This window comes from Somniosus microcephalus, chromosome 1 (genome assembly GCF_052327205.1).
Source record: "Somniosus microcephalus isolate GS21.2 chromosome 1, FLI_Smic_1.0, whole genome shotgun sequence".
NCBI lineage: Eukaryota > Metazoa > Chordata > Chondrichthyes > Squaliformes > Somniosidae > Somniosus > Somniosus microcephalus.
In genome coordinates, this window is record NC_140987.1 from 77,693,883 (window position 1) to 77,720,614 (window position 26,732).

The window sequence follows — 26,732 nt, forward strand, 5'->3', positions numbered from 1 at the left end:
TTGGATCTCAAACAAGCGTGCTGAGCTTGAATAAAGGAGACTATGAAGGTATGAGAGCGGAATTGATTAGAGTGGACTGGGAAAATAGAATAAAGGGTAAGATGGTACATGATCAGTGGTGTACATTTAAGGAGTTACTTTACAACTTCCAAAAAATATATATTCCACTGAGGAAAAAAGGGTGTAAAAGAAAAGATAGCCATCCATGGCTAAGTAAAGTAATTAAGGATAGTATCCGACTAAAAACAAGGGCATATAAGGTAGCCAAATCTAGTGGGAGGATAGAAGATTGGGAAGTCTTTAAAAGACAGCAAAAAATAACTAAAAGATTGATTAAGAAAGTGAAGATAGATTATGAAAGTAAATGAGCAAAAAATATAAAAACAGGTAGCAAAAGTTTCTATAGTTATATAAAAAGTAAAAGGGTGGCTAAAGTAAATGTTGGTCCCTTAGAGGATGAGACCGGGAAATTAATGGTGGGAAATATGGAGATGGCAAAAACGCTGAACAAATATTTTGTATCAGTCTTTACGGTAGAGGACACTAAGAATATCCCAACACTGGACAAACAGGGGGCTCTAGGTGGGGAGGAGCTAAATACAATTAAAATCACTAAGGAAGTGGTACTTGGTAAAATAATGGGACTCAAGGCGGATAAATCCCCTGGACCTGATGGCTTACATCCTAGGGTCTTAAGGGAAGTGGCGTTAGGGATTGTGGATGCATTGGTAATAATTTTCCAAAACTTCCTGGACTCGGCAAAGGTCCCGGCAGATTGGAAAACTGCTAATGTAACAACCGTATTTAAAAAGGGTAGTAGGCAGAAGGCTGGAAACTATAGACCTGTTAGCCTAACATCTGTGGTTGGTAAAATTTTAGAGTCCATTATTAAGGAGACAGTAACGGGACATTTGGATAAACATAATTTAATAGGACAAACTCAGCATGGTTTCATGAAGGGGAAGTCATGCTTGACAAATTTGCTTGAGTTCTTTGAGGAAGTAACATACAGGGTGGATAAAGGGGAACCAGTGGACGTAGTGTATTTGGACTTCCAAAAGGCATTTGACAAGGTGCCACACGAAAGATTATTGCTCAAGATAAAAAATCACGGGATTGGGGGTAATATTCTGGCGTGGGTGGAGGATTGGCTCTCTAACAGAAAGCAGAGAGTTGGGATAAATGGTTCATTCTCAGACTGGCAATCAGTAACTAGTGGTGTTCCGCAGGGGTCAGTGCTGGGTCCCCAACTCTTTACAATCTATATTAACGATTTGGAGGAGGGAACCGAGTGTAACATATCAAAGTTTGCAGATGATACAAAGATGGGAGGGAAAGTAGTGAGTGAGGAGGACATAAAAAACCTGCAAAGGGACATAGACAGGCTAAGTAAGTGGGCAGAGATTTGGCAGATGGAATACAATACTGGAAAGTGTGAGGTTATGCATTTTGGCAGGAAAAATCATAGAGCAAGTTATTATCTTAATGGCAAGAAACTGGAAAGTACTGAAGTACAAAGGGATCTGGGGGTCCTGGTGCACGAAACTCAAAAAGTTAGTATGCAGGTGCAGCAAGTGATCAAGAAGGCCAATGGAATGTTGGCTTTTATTGCTAGGGGGATAGAATATAAAAACAGGGAGGTATTGCTTCAGTTGTACAAGGTATTGGTGAGACCGCACCTGGAATACTGCATACAGTTTTGGTGTCCATACTTAAGAAAAGATATACTTGCTCTCGAGTCAGTACAAAGAAGGTTCACTTGGTTAATCCCGGGGATGAGGGGGTGGTCATATGAGGAGAGGTTGAGTAGATTGGGACTCTACTCATTGGAGTTCAGAAGAATGAGAGGCGATCTTATTGAAACATACAAGATTGTGAAGGGGCTTGATCGGGTGGATGCGGTGAGGATGTTCCCAATGATGGGTGAAACTAGAACTAGGGGGCATAACCTTAGAATAAGGGGCTGCTCTTTCAAAACTGAGATGAGGAGAAACTTCTTCACTCAGAGGGTGGTAGGTTTGTGGAATTTGCTGCCCCAGAAAGCTGTGGAAGCTACATCATTAAATAAATTTAAAACAGAAATAGATAGTTTCCTAGAAGTAAACGGAATTAAGGGTTACGGGGAGCGGGCAGGAAATTGGACATGAGTCTAGGTTCGGAATGGTCATGACCCTGTGGGTAGTGGAGCGGGCCCAGGGGCCGTGTAGCCTGGTTCTGCTCCAACTTCTTGTGTTCTAATTCTGTGCTAGATTTCAGGAGATGGTTTTATTCCTGTACCTGGCTGGGGTGGAGATCGCCTTTACAGAAGGTAAGTACTGTAGAAAATATAGGGACAGAGTGATCTCCTGGACGAATTTCAATCGCCTAGATGGGTCGGAGAGGAAATTCCCAGATTTTTTCTCCCATATTGGCCATTGGGTTTTTTATCTGGTTTTTCGCCTCTCCCGGGAGATCACATGGGTTCAAGTGGGATGGAGAGTGATAGAAGATTTGAGGTTAGGATCAGATCAGCCATGATCTTATTGAATGGTGGAGCAGGCTCGAGGGGCCGATTGGCCTACTCCTGCTCCTATTTCTTATGTTCTTATGTTCTTATGTAGCACTAGGACAGGAAAAGGCAAATGGAAGACAGGCATTAAGGGATTGCACAAGGGTGATTAGTTTACATTTGTGCGCAATATGGCACGTTTTGAGTTATAAATTTGGTTTGGAATGTTTATTTTGTGCTGGCTTTTATTTTTGCATTGTGGTCATAGTCATAGTCATAGAGCCATAGAGTTTTACAGCACAGAAAGAGGCCCTTCGGCCCATCGTGTCTGCGCCGCCCATCCATCCCTGTCCAGTCTAATCCCATTTTCCAGCATTTGGTCCATAGCCTTGTATGCAATGGCATTTCAAGTGCTCATCCAAATGCTTCTTGAATGTTGTGAGGGTTCCTGCCTCTACCACCCTTTCAGGCATTGAGTTCCACATTCCAACCACCCTCTGGGTGAAAAAGTTCCTCCTCAAATCCCCTCTAAATCTCCTGCCCCTTACCCTGAATCTATGCCCCCTTGTTATTGACCCCCCTACTAAGGGGAAAAGTTCCTCTTTGTCTACCCTATCTATGCCCCTCATCATTTTGTACACCTCAATCAGGTCCCCCCTCAGCCTTCTTTGCTCCAAGGAAAACAACCCCAGCCTGTCCAGCCTCTCTTCATAGCTGAGGCGCTCCATCCCAGGTAACATCCTGGTGAATCTTCTCTGCACCCTCTCCAAAGCAATCACATCCTTCCTATAGTGTGGCGACCAGAACTGCACACAGTACTCCAGCTGTGGCCTCACCAGCGTTTTGTACAGTTCCATCATAACCTCCCTGCTCTTATATTCTATGCCTCGGCTAATGAAGGCAAGTATCCCATATGCCTTTTTAACCACCTTATCTACCTGTTCCGCTGCCTTCAGGGATCTATGTACATGTACACCAAGGTCCCTCTGACACTCTGTACTTCCTAGGGTCCTACCACTCATTGTGTATTCCCTTGCCTTATTTGTCCGTCCAAAATGCATCACCTCGCACTTTTCAGGGTTAAATTCCATTTGCCACTTTTCCGCCCATCTGACCAACCCGTTTATATCGTCCTGTAGCCTGAGGCTTTCCTCCTCACAATTTACCACCCCACCAATTTTCGTGTCATCTGCGAACTTACTGATCATACCTTTTACATTCTCATCCAAATCATTTATGTAGATCACAAACAACAAGGGACCCAGCACCGATCCCTGAGGTACCCCACTGGACACAGGCTTCCAGTCACAAAAGCAACCTTCGACCATCACCCTCTGCCTCCTGCCACTCAGCCAGTTTAGGATCCAACGCGCCAAGGCACCCTGGATCCCATGGGCTCTTACCTTCTTGACCAGTCTCCTATGCGGGACTTTGTCAAAAGCTTTACTGAAGTCCATGTAAACCACATCCACAGCATTTCCCTCATCCACCCCCCTAGTCACCCCCTCGAAAAATTCAATCAGATTTGTCAGACATGATTTACCCTTGACAAAGCCATGCTGACTATCCCCGATTAATCCTTGCCTCTCCAAGTGGAGACTAATTTTGTCCCTCAGAATTTTTTCCAATAATTTCCCTACCACAGATGTTAGGCTCACTGGCCTGTAATTCCCTGGTTTATCCCTGCTACCCTTCTTGAATAATGGTACTACGTTAGCTGTTCTCCAGTCCTCTGGTACATCCCCTGTGGCCAGAGAGGTTCTGAAAATTTGTGTCAGAGCCCCTGCAATCTCCTCCTTTGCCTCCCACAGCAGCCTGGGATACATCTCGTCTGGGCCTGGGGATTTATCCACTTTTTGGCCTGCTAAAACCGCTAGCACCTCCTCCCTCTCGATGCTAATATGTTCAAGTATGTCACAGCCCCCTTGCCCGATTTCTATGTCTGCATCGTCTTTCTCCATAGTGAACACAGATGCAAAAAATTAATTTAAAACCCCGCCTACATCATCTGGCTCTACACACAGATTGCCACTTTGGTCCCTAATGGGCCCTACCCTTTCCCTGGTTATCCTCTTGCCCTTAATATACTTATAAAACATCTTAGGATTTTCCTTTATTTTGCTCGCCAGTGTTATTTCATGGCCCCTCCTCGCCCTCCTAATTTCTTTTTTAAGTATGCCCCTGCATTTTTTATACTCCTCTAGGGCTTCTTCCGTCTTTAGTCTTTTGTAACTGCCAAAAGCCCCCCTTTTATTTCTAATGCATTTTTGTATATCCCTTGTCATCCAAGGTTCCCTTTGCTTGTTGGTCCCACCCTTGACCTTTACAGGAACATGTTGGCGTTGTACTCTCTCTATTTCCCTTCTGAAAGTCTCCCACTGTTTTGATGCGGATTTTCCTATAAGTAGCTGCTCCCAGTCCAATTTGGCCAGATCCTGCCTTATCATATTAAAATCGGCCTTCCCCCAATTTAGAACCCTTATTTCCGGGCCGTCTTTGTCTTTTTCCATGACCACCTTAAATCTCACCGAATTGTGGTCACTGTCGCCAAAATGCTCTCCTACTGACACTTCCACCACTTGCCCGGCTACATTCCCCAGAATTAGGTCCAGTACCGCCCCCTCTCTTGTAGGACTTTCTACATGTTGGCTCAAAAAGCTCTCCTGGATGCACTTTAAGAATTCTGCACCCTCTAAGCCTTTCACACTCTGACTATCCCAATTTATATTGGGGAAGTTGAAATCCCCCACTATTATTACCCTATTATTTTCGTACTTTTCTGAGATTTGCCTACATATCTGTTCCTCTATCTCCCCCTGACTGTTTGGGGGCCTATAGTACACTCCCAGCAAAGTGCTTGCCCCCTTTTTGTTTTTAAGTTCTACCCATATGGCCTCATTAGAGGAACCCGCTAATATATCATCCCTCCTTACAGCAGTAATTGACTCCTTAATTAATATTGCAACACCCCCTCCCCTTTTACACCCCCCTCTGTCTCGCCTGAAGATTCTATACCCCGGAATATTGAGCTGCCAGTCCTGACCCTCCCTCAACCATGTCTCCGTGATAGCAACAATATCGTACTCCCATGTGTTCAACAACAACTTCAGTTCATCCACCTTATTTGCAAGACTCCTTGCATTAAAATAAATGCCTTCCAGCCCTGCCATATTCTCTTTTGCCTTCACATATTTGCTTTGCCTTCCCAGCTGACTTGTTTTTCCCTCTGTATTTGGCTGTAAATCACCCCCTACTATAGCTCCACTCTGTACCCCATCCCCCTGCCAAGTTAGTTTAAACCCCCCCCAGCAGTGCTAGCAAACCTCCCCGCAAGGATATTGGTTCCCCTCTGGTTCAGGTGTAAACCGTCCGACTTGTACAAGTCCCACCTTTCCCAGAAGCAGACCCAGTGATCCAGGAAACTAAAGCCCTCCCCCCTGCACCATCCCTTTAGCCACGCATTCATCTGTTCTATCTTCCTATTTCTATACTTACTAGAACGTGGCACTGGGAGTAATCCAGAGATTACAACCCTTGAGGTCCTGCTCTTTAATCCTTCACCTAGCTCCCTAAATTCTTGCTGCAGGACCTCATCCCTCTTTTTACCTATGTCGTTGGTACCAATGTGGACCACGACCACTGGCTGTTCACCCTCCCCCTCCAGAATGCCCTGCAGCCGCTCAGTGACATCCTTGACCCTGGCACCAGGGAGGCAACAAACCATCCTGGATTCACGTCTACGGCCACAGAAACGCCTATCTGTTCCCCTTACTATAGAATCCCCTACCACTATTGCTCTCCCACTCTTTTTCCCCCCTTCCTGGGCAGCAGGAGCACCGCCAGTGCCAGGAAGTTGGCTGCTGCTGCCTTCCCCTGGTGAGTCATCCCCCTCAACAGTATCCAAAGCGGTATACTTGTTTGAAAGGGGGATGTCCGCAGGGGTTCCCTGCACTACCTGCCTGCCTTTGTTGCTCCACCTGATGGTCACCCCCTGTGCTGCCCTACCCTGAGGCATGAACAACTCGCTAAACGTGCTATCCACGAGCCTCTCAGCATCGCGTATGCTCCAAAATTCATCCACCCGCAGCTCGAGCGCCACAATGCGGTCTACAAGTAGCTGCAGCTGGATGCATTTCCCGCACACATGGTCGCCAGGGACACTGGCAGCGTCCCTGATTTCCCACATAGAGCAGGAGGAGCAGAACACGGGTCTGAGCTCTCCTGCCATGACTTACTCCTTTAATTAATCTAAAAATTTATTCAATACCCCAGTTACAGGTATACTCTAGGGCGCTTTATTTACCAACTGTCCTCACCACAACAGAGCCCCTAGAAATTTAACACCACAGAATTCAAGCTTGTAATGAAAAGAGAGAAATACTCACCAACCAATCACTTACCTGCTCCCTGGTGACGTCACACCCCGATTACTTTTTACCTCCCTGCAACTACCGAGCTCGCAGACTGGAGTTTGGTAGGCCTCTCCTGGCCTCGCTGCCGCTTTTATACCTCGCCGCCGAGTCTCCCACAGGTCCCGCCTCTCGCTGCCTGCCGCCGCTGCTCTGAGGCCTCTCCTGGCCTCGCTGCCGCTTTTATACCTGTGATTGCCAGTGACAGAGAAAGGTATGGGACAGTTGGTTTCTGGGGAATTGGGGTTGCATTTACTGGTCCCGCAGTTGGATGAGTTGTTCACGGAGACCCCGGCAAGAAAGGAGCTGCCTAGGAGTCCTCCTGCTTTCCACTTCCTCCTCCTCCTCTTCCTCCTGTTCCACAGCTGCTTGCCCTATAGCTGTGCCCTCATGATGGCGAGGTTGTGCAGCATGCAGCAGACCAGCACGAATCTTGACACCCGCTCTGCCGAGTACCGCAGGGCTCCTCCAGTACAATCCAGGCAGTGGAAGTGTTGTTTCAGCATGCCAATGGTCTGCTCTATCACATTTCATGTGGCAGCATGGCTTTCATTGTATGCATGCTGCCCACGTGTGGGTGGGTTCTGCACCGGTATCATGAGCCATGTCGTCAGATGAATGTGATGAAATATTCCATTCATCACTGCCTGTGACTGAGATCGGTTTCAGTGTCATTTCCCTTCCCCCAGACCTCATTGTATTGTGTACTGGAATGTGCTGTATTGTATACTGGAATGTGCTGGAATGTGCTGTGTGTAGGGCTCCGCCCATACCTGGCCCCGTTTGTAAGCTAGCTCAGTCTGGCCTCAGTCTCCAGAAGGAAGACATCTCTCTCTCTTATGTGTTACTTTCTAAGTTAATAAAAGCCTTGTTTTTGTTCTGCTAACTTCGAGTCTCGGAATTATTGAGGCACATCAATGATAACCCTTGTCACCCAGTAGCCACCCTTTGGCTTGTTGTGATGGCTCAAATGCAGATGGCACAGCAGACTGCCACAGAATGAAGGCATCATGAATGCAGCCAGGACACTGGGCATTGACCTGAATGATTCGCTGCCTATGGGCACCCACCAGCTTGGCGTTGAGGGAGTAGAAACCCTTTCAGTTGCGGTACATCTCAGAGTTGACATGAAGGGCTCGCAAAGCGATGTTCATGCAGTTGATGGCACCCTGCACCATGGGGAAGCCTGCAATCCTCGTAAAGCCATGTGCTCACACTGCCTACTGCTCTCTGGCATGAGAGAATTAATACAGAGCCTCAGTGACCACCCTTACTCAATAGTAGATGGCAAACTGCGAGATTTGCAAATATCTACAGCACCAACCTGGAAGGAGCCTAACGCATAAATATGTCTGACAGGGTCAGGGGGCATTTTTGCCGTGGCGGTAGTTAAAGGGGCAGGTGTCGGGGGGCCATTTTTTTTGTCCGACTGCCAGCACCTGCCCCCTTTCCCTTTTTTTTCAGGGGTGCCGGCTGCGATCGCTCAGCCCGGCACTCCTCTTGAGTGCCGGGCTCTTTTCACGGCACCCCGCTCCCCGGTTGTCCGGCAGGGCCCCGATGCACGCAGCACTAGGCCCCTCCCCTTTAATCAGGGGTGGAGGCCTGCAATGATGCGGCGCTACGTGCCGCCGCGCGTGGCACTGTTGCAAGTAGCACCGCGATCTTCAGTAGTAGCGCCCCAAGAAGGAGGTGGAGCTCTTCCAGTAGCGCTCCACCTCCTGCTTGGGCACTACTACTGGGGGCGCTAACTTTTTCAGGATGCTAAAATTAACGCCCGGCGACATTAGCACCTCAAAAGGGGCGCCACCCAATTTTTCCTCCTAAATATCTAATATTTAGGTTCTTTGTGTTTAGTATCTCAGTGGTTCTTGTTAAACTTGAGTAAATACTTTTGACTCTTCTCTCTCTAAGTTAGGATAGTGGGTTAAACTAAGACGTTTAGTTAGTAGTCTAATAAATAGAGGCAGGGCAGGGAACCTCAGTCCCGTTGAAGAAGCCAGGATGCTTCCCGTGTCCTAGACAATCACATGTGTAGGAAGTGTTGTCAGCTGGAGGAGATCGAGCTCTGAGTTTCGGAGCTCAAGCAGGGCTGGCGTCACTGCAGTGCATCTGCAAGGCTGAGAGCTTCGTGGATAGCACGTTTCAGGAGGTGGTCACCCCGCAGCTTAAGAATTTGCAGGCAGATGGGTGACAAGGAGGACCACACAATTAGTGCAGGAATCTTCTGAGTACACCTCGCTCTCTAACCGGTATCCATATTGGTGAGGGCGATAGTTCTTCTGGGGAGTGCAGCCAGAGACAAGTCCACAGCACCGTGGGTGGCTCAGCTGTACAGGGGAGAAGGAGGAAGGTCAGAAAAGCAATAATGATAGGGGATTCAATAGTTAGGGGACGTGACTCCAGGATGATATGTTGCCTCCCTGGTGCCAGGGTCAAGGATGTCACCGAGCGGCTGCAGCACATTCTGAGGGGGGAGGGTGAACAGCCAGAGGCCGTGGTTCATATCGGTACCAATGACATAGGTAGAAAGAGGGATGAGATCCTGCAGGCAAATTTTAGGGAGCTAGGAAAGAGATTAATAAGCAGGACCTCAAAGGTAGTAATCTCCGGATTACTCCCAGTGCCATGCACAAGTGAGTACATAAATAGAAGGATAGAGCAGATGAATGCATGGCTGGAGAGATGGTGCAGGAGGGAGGGCTTTAGATTCCTGAGACATTGCGACTGGTTCTGGAGGAGTTGGGACCTGTACAAGACAGACAGGTTGCACCTCAACAGGACCGGGACCAATATCCTTGCACAGAGATTTGCTAGTGCTGTTGGGGAGGGTTTAAACTAGCTTGGCAGGGGGATGGGAACCTGAGAATGGATTCAGAAAGGAGAGAATGCAAGCTGGAAATGGAAGGCAGTAAATTAGTAAGTGAGTTTGGAAGGCAGAGGAAACAAAGGTTACAGGGTTTTCAGATGAGATAGAGAGGGGGTAAAAAAGGAGGGTGAGTTGCAATATTGGTTAAAGAAACAATTACAGCTGTAAGGAGGGGTGATATTTATGAAGCATCATCAAATGAGGCCCTATGGGTTGAACTGAAGAACCAAAAAAGGGCAATCACACTGCTGGGAGTGTACTATAGACCCCCAAAAAGTCAGAGGGTGTTAGAAGAGCAACTATTTAGGCATATTTCTGAAAAGTTCAAAAACAATAGGACAGTAACAGTAGGGAATTTCAACTACCCTAATATTAACTGGGATAGAGTCAGTGTAAAAGGCATAGAGGGCACAGAATTGTTAAAATGCATTCAGGAGAACTTTTTTAGCCAGTAAGTAGTAAGCCCAACAAGAGAGGGGGCGGTTCTGGACTTCGTTTTAGGGAATGAAGCTGGGCAGGTGGAAGGGGTATCAGTGGGCGAGCATTTTGGTGGTAGTGATCATAATTCAGTTAGATTTAGCGTAGTTATGGAAATGGACAAAGACAGACAAGGAGTAAAAGTTCTCCATTGGGGAAAGGCCAATTTTACTAAGCGGAGATGTGATTTAGCGAAAGTGGACTGGAAACAGCTATTTAAAGGTAATTCAGTCAAAGCAGTGGGAGGCATTTAAGGGGCAGATAGTGAGGGTTCAGAGCAAATATGTTCCCACAAAGTAAAAGGGTGAGACTCCCAAATCTAGAGCCTTTGGGATGTCAAGGGGTATACAGGGTAGGATCAGGCAAAAAAGGGAAGCTTATGTCAGATACCGAGAGCTAAGTACTGCAGAAAGCCGAAGGAGTACAGAAAGTGCAGGGTGAAATTAAAAAGGTAATTAGGAAAGCAAAGAGAGGGCATGAAAAAATATTGGCAAGTAACATCAAGGAAAACCCAAAGATGTTTATAAATACATAAAATGCAAGAGGGTAAGTAAGGAAAGAGTAGGGCCTATTAGAGACCAAAAAGGTGGAAGATGTGGGTATGGTTCTTGATTAATACATTGGCCAGAATTTTCCGGGAGGTCAGCGCACACGATCGGTGGTGGGTCGGGTGGGAAAGTGTTGATTTTTGACAACGGGTCAGGACCCTGCAGTCAACCCACCGCCACGCGTCTTTCCCAATGTTGGGTCTGTCAGCGCTGAACAGACCCGACAGGCAACGGCAGGGGACCCAATTAATCTCTCATTACCATCTAGATGACAGATGTTTAACAGGCATTTTTAGCTTACCTTTTCATTTTAACTTCATAACCATGGGAAACACGGCTGTCAACCTGAGGCGGGAGTTCAGTGGCCATTGCTCCAGCTGATTACTTGACAGCTTTAAATGTACAGTAAAAGCTCCCAGCTGACAAATTATCACTTTCTTCAGCCACAAGCTGTATTTAAGTCCATTTCCAGCACAGATTCTGCAGGCTTTCCACTTTCCACTCTCCATCCAGTATCACCTCATTGGAAGAACTCTCTCACCATTGACTCATCTCTATTTCACCTGCCATCTATTCCATCAACATGGGTGCCCTTTATACTGTCTCACCTTGGTCCTCAGAATCCGACCACAATCAGCCCCAACACCAACAGCACCAGGCACATCAGCAACACCACCAATCTTCTCCGCAATCACCTGATGCTTCACAGGACGCAGGGCATAAGCACCCAAGAACATTGATACCTGGGAGGCCAGAGATGGTCCCACCATGGCCAGATTTACTTCACTTGACACTGTACACCCTGGCTGCCACATGATGCGCCAGGTTGGCACCACCACATACTAACACTATAAAGCATCTCTACAATGTCCAAGCCATTCCTTTCACACTCACCACCATTGCGGGGGACCATTATATATATCACCATTCATTGCAACTCACTAAGCCACTTCCAAAGATGCACACAAATCTGTCCAAGGCCAGAAAGTGTTGAAAATAAAGGTTTCAATATTTGACAGCACATTAACAGAAACTTTACATGAACATTGGATAAAACACCCAAGTGCCTACCCTTGTGTGTTGTTAGTTAGTATGATTGCACTAGGATGAGGGTGAGTGTGAGGGGTGGCTCATCAGATGAGAATGGGAAAACGTAGATAGAGAGGGATGGGTGGAGGTGCAAGTTAAGTTGGTGTGAGTAAGGATGTGCAGGGATAGGGCAGTGAAGGCAGAGTGATGGGGATGGGAGGCACAGCAGGATGAGTGTGGCTTTGTACTAACGTTTCATAATCTAATGAGACCATTGAAAGGTTTGTGCCACTGCACCCAGGTCCTCCTGACCAGATCCCTGCTTGTGCCCTCCTGTGTAAGGTGCAACCAGACTGTTGGTGTCCTGGGAGGTGTCTTCCGCCAATTGGAAGGGAAGAGGACCTCCCTGTGAGCTCTGACTCCCTCCGTAAGCATTTTAAAAATATTTGTTTATGGGATTCGGACGTCGCTGGCAAGGCCAACATTTATTGCCCATCCCTAATTGCCCTTGAGAAGGTGGTGGTGAGCCGCCTTCTTGAACTGCTGCAGTCCGTGTGGTGAAGGTACTCCCACAGTGCTGTTAGGTAGGGAGTTCCAGGATTTTGACCCAGTGACGATGAAGGATCGGCGATATACTTCTAAGTCAGGATGGTGTGTGATTTGGAGGGGAACTTGGAGGTGGTGGTGTTCCCATGCACCTGCTGCTCTTGTCCTTCTAGGTGGAAGAGGTCGCTGGTTTGGGAGGTGCTGCTGAAGGAGCTTTGGTGAGTTGCTGCAGTGCATCTTGTAGATGGTACACACTGCAGCCACGGTACGCCAGTGATGGAGGGAGTGAATGTTTAATGCGGTGGATGGGGTGCCAATCAATCGGGCTGCTTTGTCCTGGATGGTGCCGAGCTTCTTGAGTGTTGTTGGAGCTGCACTCATCCAGGCAAGTGGAGAGTATTGTAAGATCCGGATCACAGGCTCACACAGATTACCCAACAGGGCTTTAGAAGTTGTAAGGCTTTTATTAAAGAGCTACAGTTTTAAAGCATAATCAGATATTACATATGGTTTAAGCTGAGTATAATAGACACACAACCCGTGACAGTAGAAAGCGATCTACGACTCCCGAATCGGAACGCCACGACCCAGACGGATGGTTGGTTGGATGTCTGATGAGGCAGCGTGGAGGTCTTGGGTCAGCAAGTCTCTGCAGTCAGCAATCGCAGTCACCTCTGTTGATTCGTCCCCCGGGCTGTTGGAGGTGTTAAGCATAAGCCAGCATTGATCCACCTCAGAAGCTAAACTTAGTCAAGGTGTTAGGCCTGAGCCAGCATTGATTTCCACCTCGAAGAAGCCTTCGCCCCCTCGCTGTCTGACTTCTGCTCTCAGCCCACTATATTTATAGTTATTTTGGTGGGCCGTGATTTATTTAATGTCAATCACCTATACTTAATCTATATCCCAAGTGTGATGCGGGAAAACATCTCCCACTGTCTCTTTCTGCATGGCTGCCGAGGCCTTTCCTCTTATCTTTCTGAGGAATGTTTTGTCAAGTTTCTTCAAGGGCATTTTATGTCTTCGTATTGTCTAGCTAGTGCTATCCTCCCGTGTTTCCTTGCATTTTATGATCTTCTTATCATTTTGGTGTTTGTTAATTGGCCTTGCCTACACTTCCCCCATCTGTTCCTGACTGCAGGTTTAATTTCTGTTCTAAGAGTCAATCTTCATAAGAACATAAGAAATAGGAGCAGGAGTAGGCCAATCGGCCCCTCGAGCCTGCTCCGCCATTCAATAAGATCATGGCTAATCTGATCCTAACCGCCAATCCACTATCACAGAACCATCTCCTGAATCTAACAGAATTAGACACACGAAATAGGAGCAGGATCAGGCTACATGGCCTCTGGGCCCGCTCCGCTACCCACAGGGCCATGACCGATCCGAACCTAGACTCATGTCCAAATTCCTGCCCGCTCCCCGTAACCCTTAATTCCCTTTACTTCTAGGAAACTGTCTATTTCTGTTTTAAATTTATGTAATGATGTAGCTTCTACAGCTTTTTGGGGCAGCATATTCCATGGACCTACCACCCTCTGAGTGAAGTAGTTCCTCCTCATCTCAGTTTTGAAAGAGCAGCCCCTTATTCTAAGGCTATGCCCCCTAGTTCTAGTTTCACCCATCATCGGGAACATCCTCCCCGCATCCATCCGATCCAACCCCTTCACAATCTTATATGTTTCAATAAGATCGCCTCTCATTCTTCTGAACTCCAATGAGTAGAGTCCCAATCTACTCAACCTCTCCTCATATGTCCATCCCCTCATCCCCGGGATTAACCGAGTGAACCTTCTTTGTACTGACTCGAGAGCAAGTATGTCCTTTCTTAAGTATGGACACCAAAACTGTACGCAGTATTCCAGGTGCGGTCTCACCAATACCTTGTACAACTGAAGCAATACCTCCCTATTTTTATATTCTATCCCCCTAGCAATGAAAGCCAACATTCCATTGGCCTTCTTAATCACTTGCTGCACCTGCATACTAACCTTTTGAGTTTTGTGCACCAGGACCCCCAGATCCCTTTGTACTTCAGTACTTTCCAGTTTCTTGCCATTAAGATAATAACTTGCTCGACAATTTTTCCTGCCAAAGTGCATAACCTCACACTTTCCAGTATTGTATTCCATCTGCCAAATCTCTGCCCACTTACTTAGCCTGTCTATGTCCCCTTGCAGGTTTTTTATGTCCTCCTCACTCACTACTTTCCCTCACATTTTAGTATCATCTGTAACTTTGATATGTTACACTCGGTCCCCTCCTCCAAATCGTTAATATAGATTGTAAAGAGTTGGGGACCCAGCACTGACCCCTGCGGAACACCACTAGTTACTGATTGCCAGTCCAAGAATGAACCATTTATCCCAACTCTCTGCCTTCTGTTAGATAGCCAATCCTCTATCCATGCCAGAATATTACCCCCAATCCCGTGATTTTTATCTTAAGCAATAATCTTTTGTGTGGCACCTTGTCAAATGCCTTTTGGAAGTCTAAATACACTACGTCCACTGGTTCCCCTTTATCCACCCTATATGTTACTTCCTCAAAGAACTCAAGCAAATTTGTCAAACATGACTTCCCCTTCATAAAACCATGCTGACTTTGTCCTATTAAATTATGATTATCCAAATGTCCTGTTACTGTCTCCTTAATAATGGACTCCAAAATTTTACCTACCACAGATGTTAGGCTAACCGGTCTATAGTTTCCAGCCTTCTGTCTACTGCCCTTTTTAAATAAGAGAGTTACATTAGCAGTTTTCCAGTCTGCCGGGATCTTTGCCGAGTCCAGGGAGTTTTGGAAAATTATTACCAATGCATCCACAATCCCTGCCGCCACTTCCCTCAAGACCCTAGGATGTAAGCCATCAGGTCCAGGTGATTTATCCGCCTTGAGTCCCATTATTTTACCGAGTACCACTTCCTTAGTGATTTTGATCGTGTTTAGCTCCTCCCCCATTTAGCCCCCTGTTTGTCCAGTGTTGGGATATTCTTAGTGTCTTCTACTGTAAAGACTGATACAAAATATTCATTCACTGTTTTTGCCATCTCCATATTTCCCACCATTAGTTTCCCGGTCTCATCCTCTAAGGGACCGACATTTACTTTAGCCACCCTTTTTCTTTTTATATAACTATAAAAACTCTTACTATCTGTTTTTATATTTTTTGCTAATTTACTTTCATAATCTATCTTCCCTTTCTTAATCAATCTTTTTGTTATTTTTTGCTGTCTTTGAAAGTTTTCCCAATCCTCTATCCTCCCACTAGATTTGGCTACCTTATATGCCCTTGTTTTTAGTCGAATACTATCCTTAATTTCTTTACTTAGCCACGGATGGCTGTCTTTTCTTTTACACCCTTTTCTTCTCAGTGGAATATATTTTTTTTGGAAGTTGTAAAATAACTCCTTAAATGTACACCACTGATCATGCATCGTCTTACCCTTTAATCTATTTTCCCAATCCACTCTACTCAATTCCGCTCTCATACCTTCATAGTCTCCTTTATTCAAGCTTAGCACGCTTGTTTGAGATCCAACCTTCTCACCCTCTAATTGAATATGGAATTCAACCATGTTATGGTCACTCATTCCAAGGGGATCCTTTACTAGGACATTTTTAATTAATCCTGTCTCGTTACACAGGACCAGATCTAAGGTTGCTTGCCCCCTGGTCGGTTCAGTTACATACTGCTCAAGAAACCCATCCCTAATACACTCAATGAACTCATCCTCAAGGCAGCCCTGCCCAATTTGATTTGTCCAATTAATATGATAGTTAAAATCCCCCATAATTATAGATGTTCCCTTGTTACAAGCCTCAACTATTTCCTGATTGATACTCCGTCCAACAGAGTTGCCACTGTTCGGAGGCCTATAGACTACGCCCACTAGTGTTTTTTCCCCTTATTATTCCTTACCTCCACCCAAACTGTTTCATTATCCTGATCTTTTGACCCAATATCATTTCTCTGTATTACAGTGATTCCTTCCTTTATTAACATAGCCACCCCACCTCCCCTTCCTTCCTGCCTGTCCTTCCTGTTCGTTAAATAACCTGGTATGTTTAATTCCCAGGCATTGTCACCCTGCAGCCATGTTTCTGTAATGGCCACAAGATCATACCCATATGTAATTATTTGTGCCATTAACTCGTCTATTTTGTTACGAATGCTACGTGCATTCAGATAGAGAACTTTCAAAGATGTTTTGTGACACTTAGTTCCTGCTTTTGCCCTTTTTATTGCTTTACCTTTTACTCCATACCTTCTGCCCCTTCCTGACGTGCTCTGGTTTTTAATTTCCCCACTGCTACCTAAGTCTATGACCTTCTCTGTTGTCATTTTTATTATTTGCTCTCTAGGAACCTCCCCCCCACTAGTTAGTTTAAAGCCCTCTCTACAGCCCTAGTTATATGATCCGCCAGGACTCTGGTCCCAGCACTGGCCAAGTGAAGCCCGTCCCAACGGAACAGCTCCATCCTGCCCCAGTACTGGTGCCAGTGTCCCAGGAAGCAAAACCCATTTCTCCCACACCAGTCTTTGAGCCACGCATTTAACTCTCTAATTTTATTTGTCCTAGCCAAATTCGCTCGTGGCTCAGGTAATAATCCAGAGATTATTACCCTTGTGGTTCTGCTTTTGAATTTGGCCCCTAGCTGCTCAAACTCCCTCAGCAGAACCTCCTTCCTTGTCCTATCTATGTCGTTGGTACCAACATGGACCACGACAACTGGATCCTCCCCCTCCCACTCCAAATTTCTCTCCAGTCCAGAGGAGATGTCCTTAACCCTGGCACCGGGCAGGCAACACAGCCTTCGGGACTCTTGCTCTCGGCTGCAAAGAACTCTATCTATCCCCCTAACGATACTATCCCCTACCACTACAACATTTCTTTTAACTCCCCCCACTTGAATGGCTCCCCGCTCCACGGTGCTGTGGCCAGGTTGCTCATCCTCCCCGCAGTCCCTGTTCCCATCCTCACAGGGAGTAAGAGTCTCGAACCTGTTGGACAAGTGCAAGGGCTGCAGCTCCTCCAACACTACCTCCTGGATCCCCGTACCTGCCTCACTTCAAGTCACACCATCCTGACCCTGGCCACGGACTACATCTGAATTAATTAATCTAATTGGTGTGAATACCTCGTGATACACAGAGTCCGGGTAACTCTCCCCCTCCCTGATGTGTCTCAGGGTTTGAAGCTCGGACTCCAGCTCTTCAACACGGAGCCGGAATTCCTCGAGCAGCCAACACTTACTGCAAATGTGATCATCGTGAGCATCAATGGTGTTCACCAGCTCCCACATATTGCAGCAGCAACACATCGCCTGATCTCCCATTCTATGTAATTAATTAAATTTATTAATATTATTCTTAAATACCCTCTGCCCCGATTCTAGATGGTGAATATCACACCTTAGAAACTATAAACCAAAGAGATTTAAGCTTAAAAAGGGAGAAATACTTACCAACCAATCACTTACCCGCTTTCTGGTGATGTCACACTTGGATTATTTTTTACCTCTCTCCTTCCCTCCGAGTTCCCAGACTGGAGACTGGTAGGCCTTACCTGGTCTCTGGGACTTTTATAGCCCCGCTGCTGCCGCTGAGTTCCCGCCGACGCACTGAGGCCTTACCTGGTCTCTGGGACTTTTATAGCCCAGCTGCTGCCGCTGAGTTCCCGCCGACGCACTGAGGCCTTACCTGGTCTCTGGGACTTTTATAGCCCAGCTGCTGCCGCTGAGTTCCCGCCGACGCACTGAGGCCTTACCTGGTCTCTGGGACTTTTATAGCCCAGCTGCTGCCGCTGAGTTCCCGCCGACGCACTGAGGCCTTACCTGGTCTCTGGGACTTTTATAGCCCAGCTGCTGCCGCTGAGTTCCCGCCGACGCACTGAGGCCTTACCTGGTCTCTGGGACTTTTATAGCCCAGCTGCTGCCGCTGAGTTCCCGCCGACGCACTGAGGCCTTACCTGGTCTCTGGGACTTTTATAGCCCAGCTGCTGCCGCTGAGTTCCCGCCGACGCACTGAGGCCTTACCTGGTCTCTGGGACTTTTATAGCCCAGCTGCTGCCGCTGAGTTCCCGCCGACGCTGTGAGGCCTTACCTGGTCTCTGGGACTTTTATTGCCCCGCTGCTGCCGCTGAGTTCCCGCCGACGCACTGAGGCCTTACCTGGTCTCTGGGACTTTTATAGCCCAGCTGCTGCCGCTGAGTTCCCGCCGACGCACTGAGGCCTTACCTGGTCTCTGGGACTTTTATAGCCCAGCTGCTGCCGCTGAGTTCCCGCCGACGCTGTGAGGCCTTACCTGGTCTCTGGGACTTTTATTGCCCCGCTGCTGCCGCTGAAACACCCGCCGACGCACTGAGGCCTTACCTGGTCTCTGGGACTTTTATAGCCCAGCTGCTGCCGCTGAGTTCCCGCCGACGCACTGAGGCCTTACCTGGTCTCTGGGACTTTTATAGCCCAGCTGCTGCCGCTGAGTTCCCGCCGACGCTGTGAGGCCTTACCTGGTCTCTGGGACTTTTATTGCCCCGCTGCTGCCGCTGAGTTCCCGCCGACGCACTGAGGCCTTACCTGGTCTCTGGGACTTTTATAGCCCAGCTGCTGCCGCTGAGTTCCCGCCGACGCTGTGAGGCCTTACCTGGTCTCTGGGACTTTTATTGCCCCGCTGCTGCCGCTGAAACACCCGCCGACGCACTGAGGCCTTACCTGGTCTCTGGGACTTTTATAGCCCCGCTGCTGCCGCTGAGTTCCCGCCGACGCACTGAGGCCTTACCTGGTCTCTGGGACTTTTATAGCCCAGCTGCTGCCGCTGAGTTCCCGCCGACGCTGTGAGGCCTTACCTGGTCTCTGGGACTTTTATAGCCCAGCTGCTGCCGCTGAGTTCCCGCCGACGCACTGAGGCCTTACCTGGTCTCTGGGACTTTTATAGCCCCGCTGCTGCCGCTGAGTTCCCGCCGACGCACTGAGGCCTTACCTGGTCTCTGGGACTTTTATAGCCCCGCTGCTGCCGCTGAGTTCCCGCCGACGCACTGAGGCCTTACCTGGTCTCTGGGACTTTTATAGCCCCGCTGCTGCCGCTGAGTTCCCGCCGACGCACTGAGGCCTTACCTGGTCTCTGGGACTTTTATAGCCCCGCTGCTGCCGCTGAATTCCCGCCGACGCTGTGAGGCCTTACCTGGTCTCTGGGACTTTTATAGCCCCAGCTGCTGCTGCTGAAACACCCGCCGACGCAGTGAGGCCTTACCTGGTCTCTGGGACTTTTATAGCCCCGCTGCTGCCGCTGAGTTCCCGCCGACGCACTGAGGCCTTACCTGGTCTCTGGGACTTTTATAGCCCCGCTGCTGCCGCTGAGTTCCCGCCGACGCACTGAGGCCTTACCTGGTCTCTGGGACTTTTATAGCCCCGCTGCTCCCGCTGAGTTCCCGCCGACGCACCTATGAATCTAATAGCTGTTTCTTACAATTCCCTTCTTTGAGAAGGAAATATCCTTATTGACTTCTCACAACGTGCTCTTAACTATTCTAGCTAATTATAAGTTATTGGCTCATCTCCCCATCCGTTTGATTAGGTGCCGTAGGTAGCATACCAGGATTATCAGTATGGATCCTTGCCCTACTACTAAGAATGGGGTTAGCATCCTTAACCAAGGAGTTTGGCTAACATTGATTCATACCACTTCCATTCCCCTAGCTTTTGGATTTCTGATTCCATCTCCTTATTCCACTGGGTCATTTTAACTAAGTGAGCTTCCGAAGTGTTAGTTCTTTCTAAGATTGATTTGAGGTTCAGGGACAATGGGGGAATCGGGTGGCCGAACTGGGTTGCGGCCTCGAGCGCTTCGTTCTGCATGGAGATGTTAACTCTCAGTTCTGTGATGTTGTGAGCTGAGACAGGGAGTAGGACGTGACCCCCTACTATGGTTGTTTGGGTCTGCTTAAAGCAGAATGTAGGGCTCTGGATGGGACATTCCTGATCCCCATGTTTCATCATCTTGGCGTTGGTAGTGACACAGTACTTTCCCATCTGGAGGTACGTATATTCGGTGTTGGGGCTATCCCATGTCTGATCTTGGTTGATCAGGATTGGGGGTGGGGGGGGAGTTTTATATGACATGTGGATGTCCCGGTCCATGGTCCCTATGGATTCTACCTTGAATACATCCCACTCGCCTTCTGCCTGGAGGTGAGGTAGCCACAAGACCACTGGTACCATGCTTCCCTGAACCCCGTTCCCTTTAACTAGGTAAGATAGCCCGTGCTGTCTGACTCCTCTGGTGTAATTGTGCCCGGCGAACCATCTATTAATCAGGTTGTCATTTACGAAGGATGGAATTCGATTATCTCCTATATCTCTGAGTCTGTCTGCTATCTGGCTGAGCATAAAACTCCCATAAACAGAACAGACCATAGCCCTGGATATGTTTTTCTCTGCTTCCCTCTTGTCTTTGATGATTTCATTAACTGTTTTTTCTGTTTGTTGGAACACCTTTACCTCGCCTCTGACTGTCAAGAGATTTTGTGGCAGTTCTTGGATCACGCCCCGTCCTTCTTTGTTTGTTCCTGATAGTATCCCTTTTAATTGCCCTCTCATTGCCTCATTGTGTTCCCACACGTTTTCTACATCGACCCGATTCCAGGCAGCTGTCCCCGCCACTGCCCCTATTCCGACCCACTCCCCCAATCCCCTTTTTGTTCTTTGTTTCCTCCTGGCTCTGGTCATGTTCACTTTTGCTGCTACCTTTTCCTCGTCCCATGATCCCCAGTTATCCTGTGCCTAGTTTTTTCCTAAGAAATCCCTCACTGTCTCTTCCACCAGCTGATTGAAGTAGATGCGGTATCTTGCGGGACACAGCCCCTGTGGGAGAGGGATGTCCCTTAAGTGGAGTAGAACGGGCACTATCTCATATCTAACGTCATTGTGTAGCTTCTTATAGGTGCGGGTGACCACTAACCCATTCCTTGGCCCTTTTTCTAGCAGCGGGCATTCCCTTATTCTGGTGCTGCTTGGTTCTTGGCTCTTGCCTTTCTCCTCTTTATATATCGCAATCTGTTGGATGGATCCTTCCCTCCCTGCTACCTGAATGGTCCAGGGGGCCTGCATTCAGACATCCTATCATCCCTCTGTGCCTCTGGCTCAGTTTTGGCCAGTTTAGTGTGTCCTGGTTTTGCCCTAGGTAGGGGATTCCTACGTTCTCTGGTGTGATCCTAACCCAATCCCTGAATCCGAATCCCTGGCCTTCATAATTTCCCTTTCCCAATTGGAAGTTTGGTGTTACGCCATTTTGATCTTTAATACATTGGCATGCTACCTTTAGCCCCTCCCCCTCCCGTGCTCGTACTACATGGGGTCCGTCTTCATAATGCCTCACCCAGCTGCAGTAATTACAATAGAAAGTCATATTACACCCATCCTCTGAAATAGTCCAAGTGTTGTCCTCTGTGGACTCATTAGTAGGTCGCAGGATCACTCCTTGTCTCACGATAATGTTCATCGGGTGGATGATGCCGATGATTGCTGCCAGTTCTATCAGAATCTTGAGCGGAGTCATCCTGTGCCATGACCTATAACAGAAAAATATGGAGTATTTATTCTTTCACAGTTTTCAACTGATTGATGTGGTACCACCTGGGCCTTTTCTTCCCCCTTTTATCTGGGATTTGGACCAGGTATACCGCAGGGCTGGCTCGGTCTACGATTGGGCAGGGTTCCACCCATTTAGGTTCGAAGGCATGTTCCCTTCTTAGGTAATTTAGGAGCATCACCACATCCCCAATCTGATACTCAAAAGGCCGAACCTTTTTGTCAGAAGTATTTTTTTATCTGCTGTTGGCTTTTCCTGGTCCGTTGGGCTACAAACTCATTTGTTTTCTGAATGTGTTCTATCATTGATTCCAACCACCTCTGGTTGTCCACCCCTTGCAGGAGTGGGGTGAGAGATGGAGTGAGGAGGTGGGTCGGTGTTCTCATTAGCCGCCCCGTCATAGCCTGATAAGGTGAAATACCCGTGGTGCTATGTGGGGTTGCTCTTATCGCCATCAGGCACATGGGCAGCATGTTAGCCCATTGTGTGGGGTGGTCTGCACAAAACTTGTTCCACATAGTTTTAAGGGTCCGGTTCCCCCTTTCCACCACTCCTGATGATTGTGGGTGGTGTGCTATGTGTAGTTTGTGGGGGATTTTCATGAGTCTCTGGAGTTCAGTGAAAACTTTCCCGGTAAAATGTGACCCTTGGTCGCTATCCCCCTGGATCGGTATTCCCCACCTGCAGACCACTTCACACAACAACAGTTACACTGCCGTGAGAGCGGTGTTGACTCTGCAGGGGAAGGCCTCAATCCATTTTGTGAATTTGTCTATCAGGACCAGACAGTACTTGTAGCCCAGGGGCGCCGTGGTTAGAGGGCCTATGAAGTCAATGTGGACATGTGTCCAGGGCCCGTTTGGTGGTGGCCGCCGCCGTAGTAGTGCCCTATTAGAGTGATTGCCTGGGTTATGCTGAAGACACGCCTGGCACATGTGGACTCTGTTTTCAAAGTCTTCGTTACAACCGGGGTACCAAGCCATGGTGGAGAGTTTCTCCAGAGTGATCTTTACAGAATAATGCCCTCCCACCAGGTGGGCATGTAGCAGATCAAACAGTTCATCTGCCATCGATGGGGGAACACAGGTGATATAATAATCCGGGTGTGGTAAACCACTGTCATACCTGTCTGTGTCTGTATGTGTATTCCACTAGGTACAGGTCTGGACATGCCTCGGCTGACTCCTCCCACTATTCCAGGTATATAAGTGACTACCTCCCAGTCCCTTAGTATTCTGGACGGGTCGACCACTCGAGACAAGACCTTCATTCTTTAGTTAATAAAAGCCTGGTTGTTACTCGCTCAACCTCAGTCTTTTGAGTAATTGATGGCGCATCAATTTTATTAACTAAATTTTTTATAATGGAGAAGATCCTCACACCAGCATGCCTGGACCTGGACAGTCGGGAAGCGGACGCTTCCACCAAGTTTGCTCACTGGCTCACGTGCTTCGAGACATTCCTGACTGCCTCCACTGCGGTCGAAACGGATGCGGACAAACTGTCTGTCCTGTTCTCCAAGGTGAACCACCGAGTGTACTCAGTCATCCGGGACGCGACCTCGTACACAGCCGCCCTCCAGCTCCTCAAGACCCAGTACACGCGCCCTGTGAACGAAGTATATGCTAGGCACCTTCTGGGGAGTCGCAAGCAACAACCTGGGGAATCGACTGAGGAATACCTCCAAGCACTGTCCGTGCTTGGCCGGGCCTGTGGGTGTAAGGCGGTAACGCCCACTAAGTACACGGAGGAACTGATCCGGGATGCCTTCGTAGCGGGCCACAGGTCCAACTACACCCGACAGCGACTGCTGGAGCAGAGTGACCTCACCCTCGACAAAGCCTCCGACATCGCACTAACGCTGGACGCAGCCTTCCGGGGCATGGATGCCTACTCCTCTGCACCGTGGACGCCGCGGGGAACGACAACCTGGGACACGGTAGGACAGCCCCATAGCACCGTGCCACCCCAGCCACAGCCCAACAACGGCCCAACTACCGCAGCAGTGTCCCAAAGCCAGACAGCAGTATCCCAAGGCCAGAAATGCTACTTCTGTGGCCAGGCCAAACACCCCAGAGCGCGCTGCCCGGCGAAGAATGCGACCTGCTCGGGCTGCGGGAAAAAGGGACACTACGCCAGCGTCTGCAAGGCCAAAGCCACCCCAAACGCCAGCAGCGCCGCGTGTGGGCCGTGCGAGCCGCCATCTTGGGCAACCCCAGCCATGTGCGAACCACCGCAGCAGCAGCCATCTTGGACGACTCCAGCCACATGGGAATCATGGACACCGCCATCTTGGACACCAGCCGGGACGCAGCAGACCGCCAACCCCCCCCCATCTGATACTCGCAGCAACACACCGACCCCTACGCTGGCCTCTGTGACGCTGGACCAAACGAGACCGCACCAGCTAGCTCGGTCCAAAATGGACGTTAAGGTAAACGGCCATGCAATAAACTGCCTTTTTGACTCCGGGAGCACAGAGAGCTTCATCCACCCCGACACGGTGCGGCGTTGCTCTCTCCCAGTCCTGCCTGCGCACCAGCGGATTTCTATGGCCTCCGAGTCCCAATCAGCGGACATTGGCGGCTACTGCGTGGTGACACTAGTAGTAGACGGGACTGTGTTCAATAATTTTAAACTCCTGGTCCTGCCCGACCTCTGCGCTGCCGTTCTACTGGGGTTGGATTTCCAGTGCCACCTCAAAAGCGTTACGATGGCGTACGGTGGCCCCCTCCCCCCACTCACAGTCCGCAGCCAGCAGCCTCCAAATTGCCCGCCGCGCACCAGATGCAACCTCTCCACACTCAGAGTCCCACCCCCCCCACTGTTTGCTAACCTCACCCCCGACTGTAAGCCCATCGCCACAAAGAGCAGGCGATACAGTGCCGGGGACAGGGTTTTCATCAAAACCGAAGTGGAACGGCTCCTGAAGGAGGGGATTATTGAGGGCAGCTCCAGCCCCTGGCGAGCCCAGGTTGTGGTCGTTAAGACCGGCGAGAAACAACGCCTGGTCATCGACTACAGCCAAACAATAAACCGCTACACCCTGCTGGACGCCTACCCACTCCCCCGCATAGCTGACATGGTCAACCAGATCGCGCAGTACCGCGTCTTTTCGACCATTGACCTGAAATCAGCGTACCACCAGCTCCCCATCAGCCCTGAAGACCGCCAGTATACTGCTTTTGAGGCAAACGGCCGCCTCTATCACTTCCTTAGGGTTCCCTTCGGCGTTACCAACGGGGTCTCCGTCTTCCAAAGGGAGATGGACCGGATGGTCGATCAAAACGAGCTGCAGGCCACTTTCCCTTACCTAGATAATGTGACCATCTGCGGCCATGACTTGCAGGACCATGACGCAAACCTCGAGAAATTCCTCCGCACCGCCCAACTCCTGAACCTGACATATAACAAGGAGAAGTGCATATTCCGCACAGACCGCCTCGCCATCCTTGGCTGTGTTGTAGAACACGGGGTCATCGGTCCCGACCCGGACCGGATGCGTCCCCTTATGGAACTCCCACTGCCCCACTGCCTAAAAGCTCTGAAGAGGTGCCTAGGGTTTTTTTCCTACTACGCTCAGTGGGTCCCCTACTATGCAGACAAAGCCCGTCCGCTGATCAAGTCCACCTCTTTTCCCGTGACGGCAGAGGCCCGCTTAGCCTTCCACCGTATCAAGGAAGACATTGCCAAAGCCACCATGCACGCAGTGGACGAATCCATCCCCTTCCAGGTGGAAAGCGATGCGTCCGACTTCGCTCTGGCCGCCACCCTTAATCAGGCGGGGAGACCTGTGGCATTCTTCTCACGAACCCTCCAGGGCCCAGAGACCAGACACTCCGCGGTCGAGAAGGAGGCCCAGGCTATCGTGGAGGCTGTGCGTCATTGGAGGCACTACCTGGCCGGAAAACGATTTACCCTGCTCACTGACCAGCGTTCAGTTGCTTTTATGTTCAACAACAAGCAGAGGGGCAAAATCAAAAATGACAAGATCTTGAGGTGGAGAATCGAACTTTCCACCTACAATTACGAGATCTTGTACCGGCCTGGGAAGCTCAATGAACCCCCAGATGCCCTATCGCGTGGCACCTGCGCCAGCGCGCAGATCGATAGGCTGAGGGCCCTCCACAATGACCTCTGCCACCCGGGGGTCACCAGGTTCTTCCACTTCATCAAGGCCCGCAACCTGCCTTACTCCATCGAGGAGGTCAGGACCATGACCAAGAACTGCCAAGTCTGCGCTGAGTGCAAACCGCACTTTTATAGACCAGACAGAGCCCACCTGATAAAAGCCACTCGCCCTTTCGAACGCCTGAGCGTCGATTTCAAAGGGCCTCTCCCCTCCTCCGACCGCAATGTGTACTTCCTCAACATCATTGACGAGTACTCCCGGTTCCCATTCGCTATCCCCTGCCCGGACATGACCAGTGCCACGGTCATTAAATCTCTGAACAGCCTCTTCACCCTGTTCGGTTTCCCCAGCTATATCCATAGCGACCGGGGCTCATCGTTTATGAGCGACGAACTCCGCCAGTACCTGCTCGCTAGGGGTATAGCCACAAGCAGGACCACCAGTTACAACCCCCGGGGGAACGGACAGGTGGAAAGAGAGAATGCAACTGTTTGGAAGGCCGCCCTACTAGCCTTAAAGTCTAGGGGCCTTCCGACCTCCCGCTGGCAGGAGGTGCTCCCCGATGCGCTCCACTCGATTCGGTCACTTCTCTGCACTGCCACCAATGCCACCCCTCACGAGAAAATGTTTGTCTTCCCAAGGAAGTCCACATCG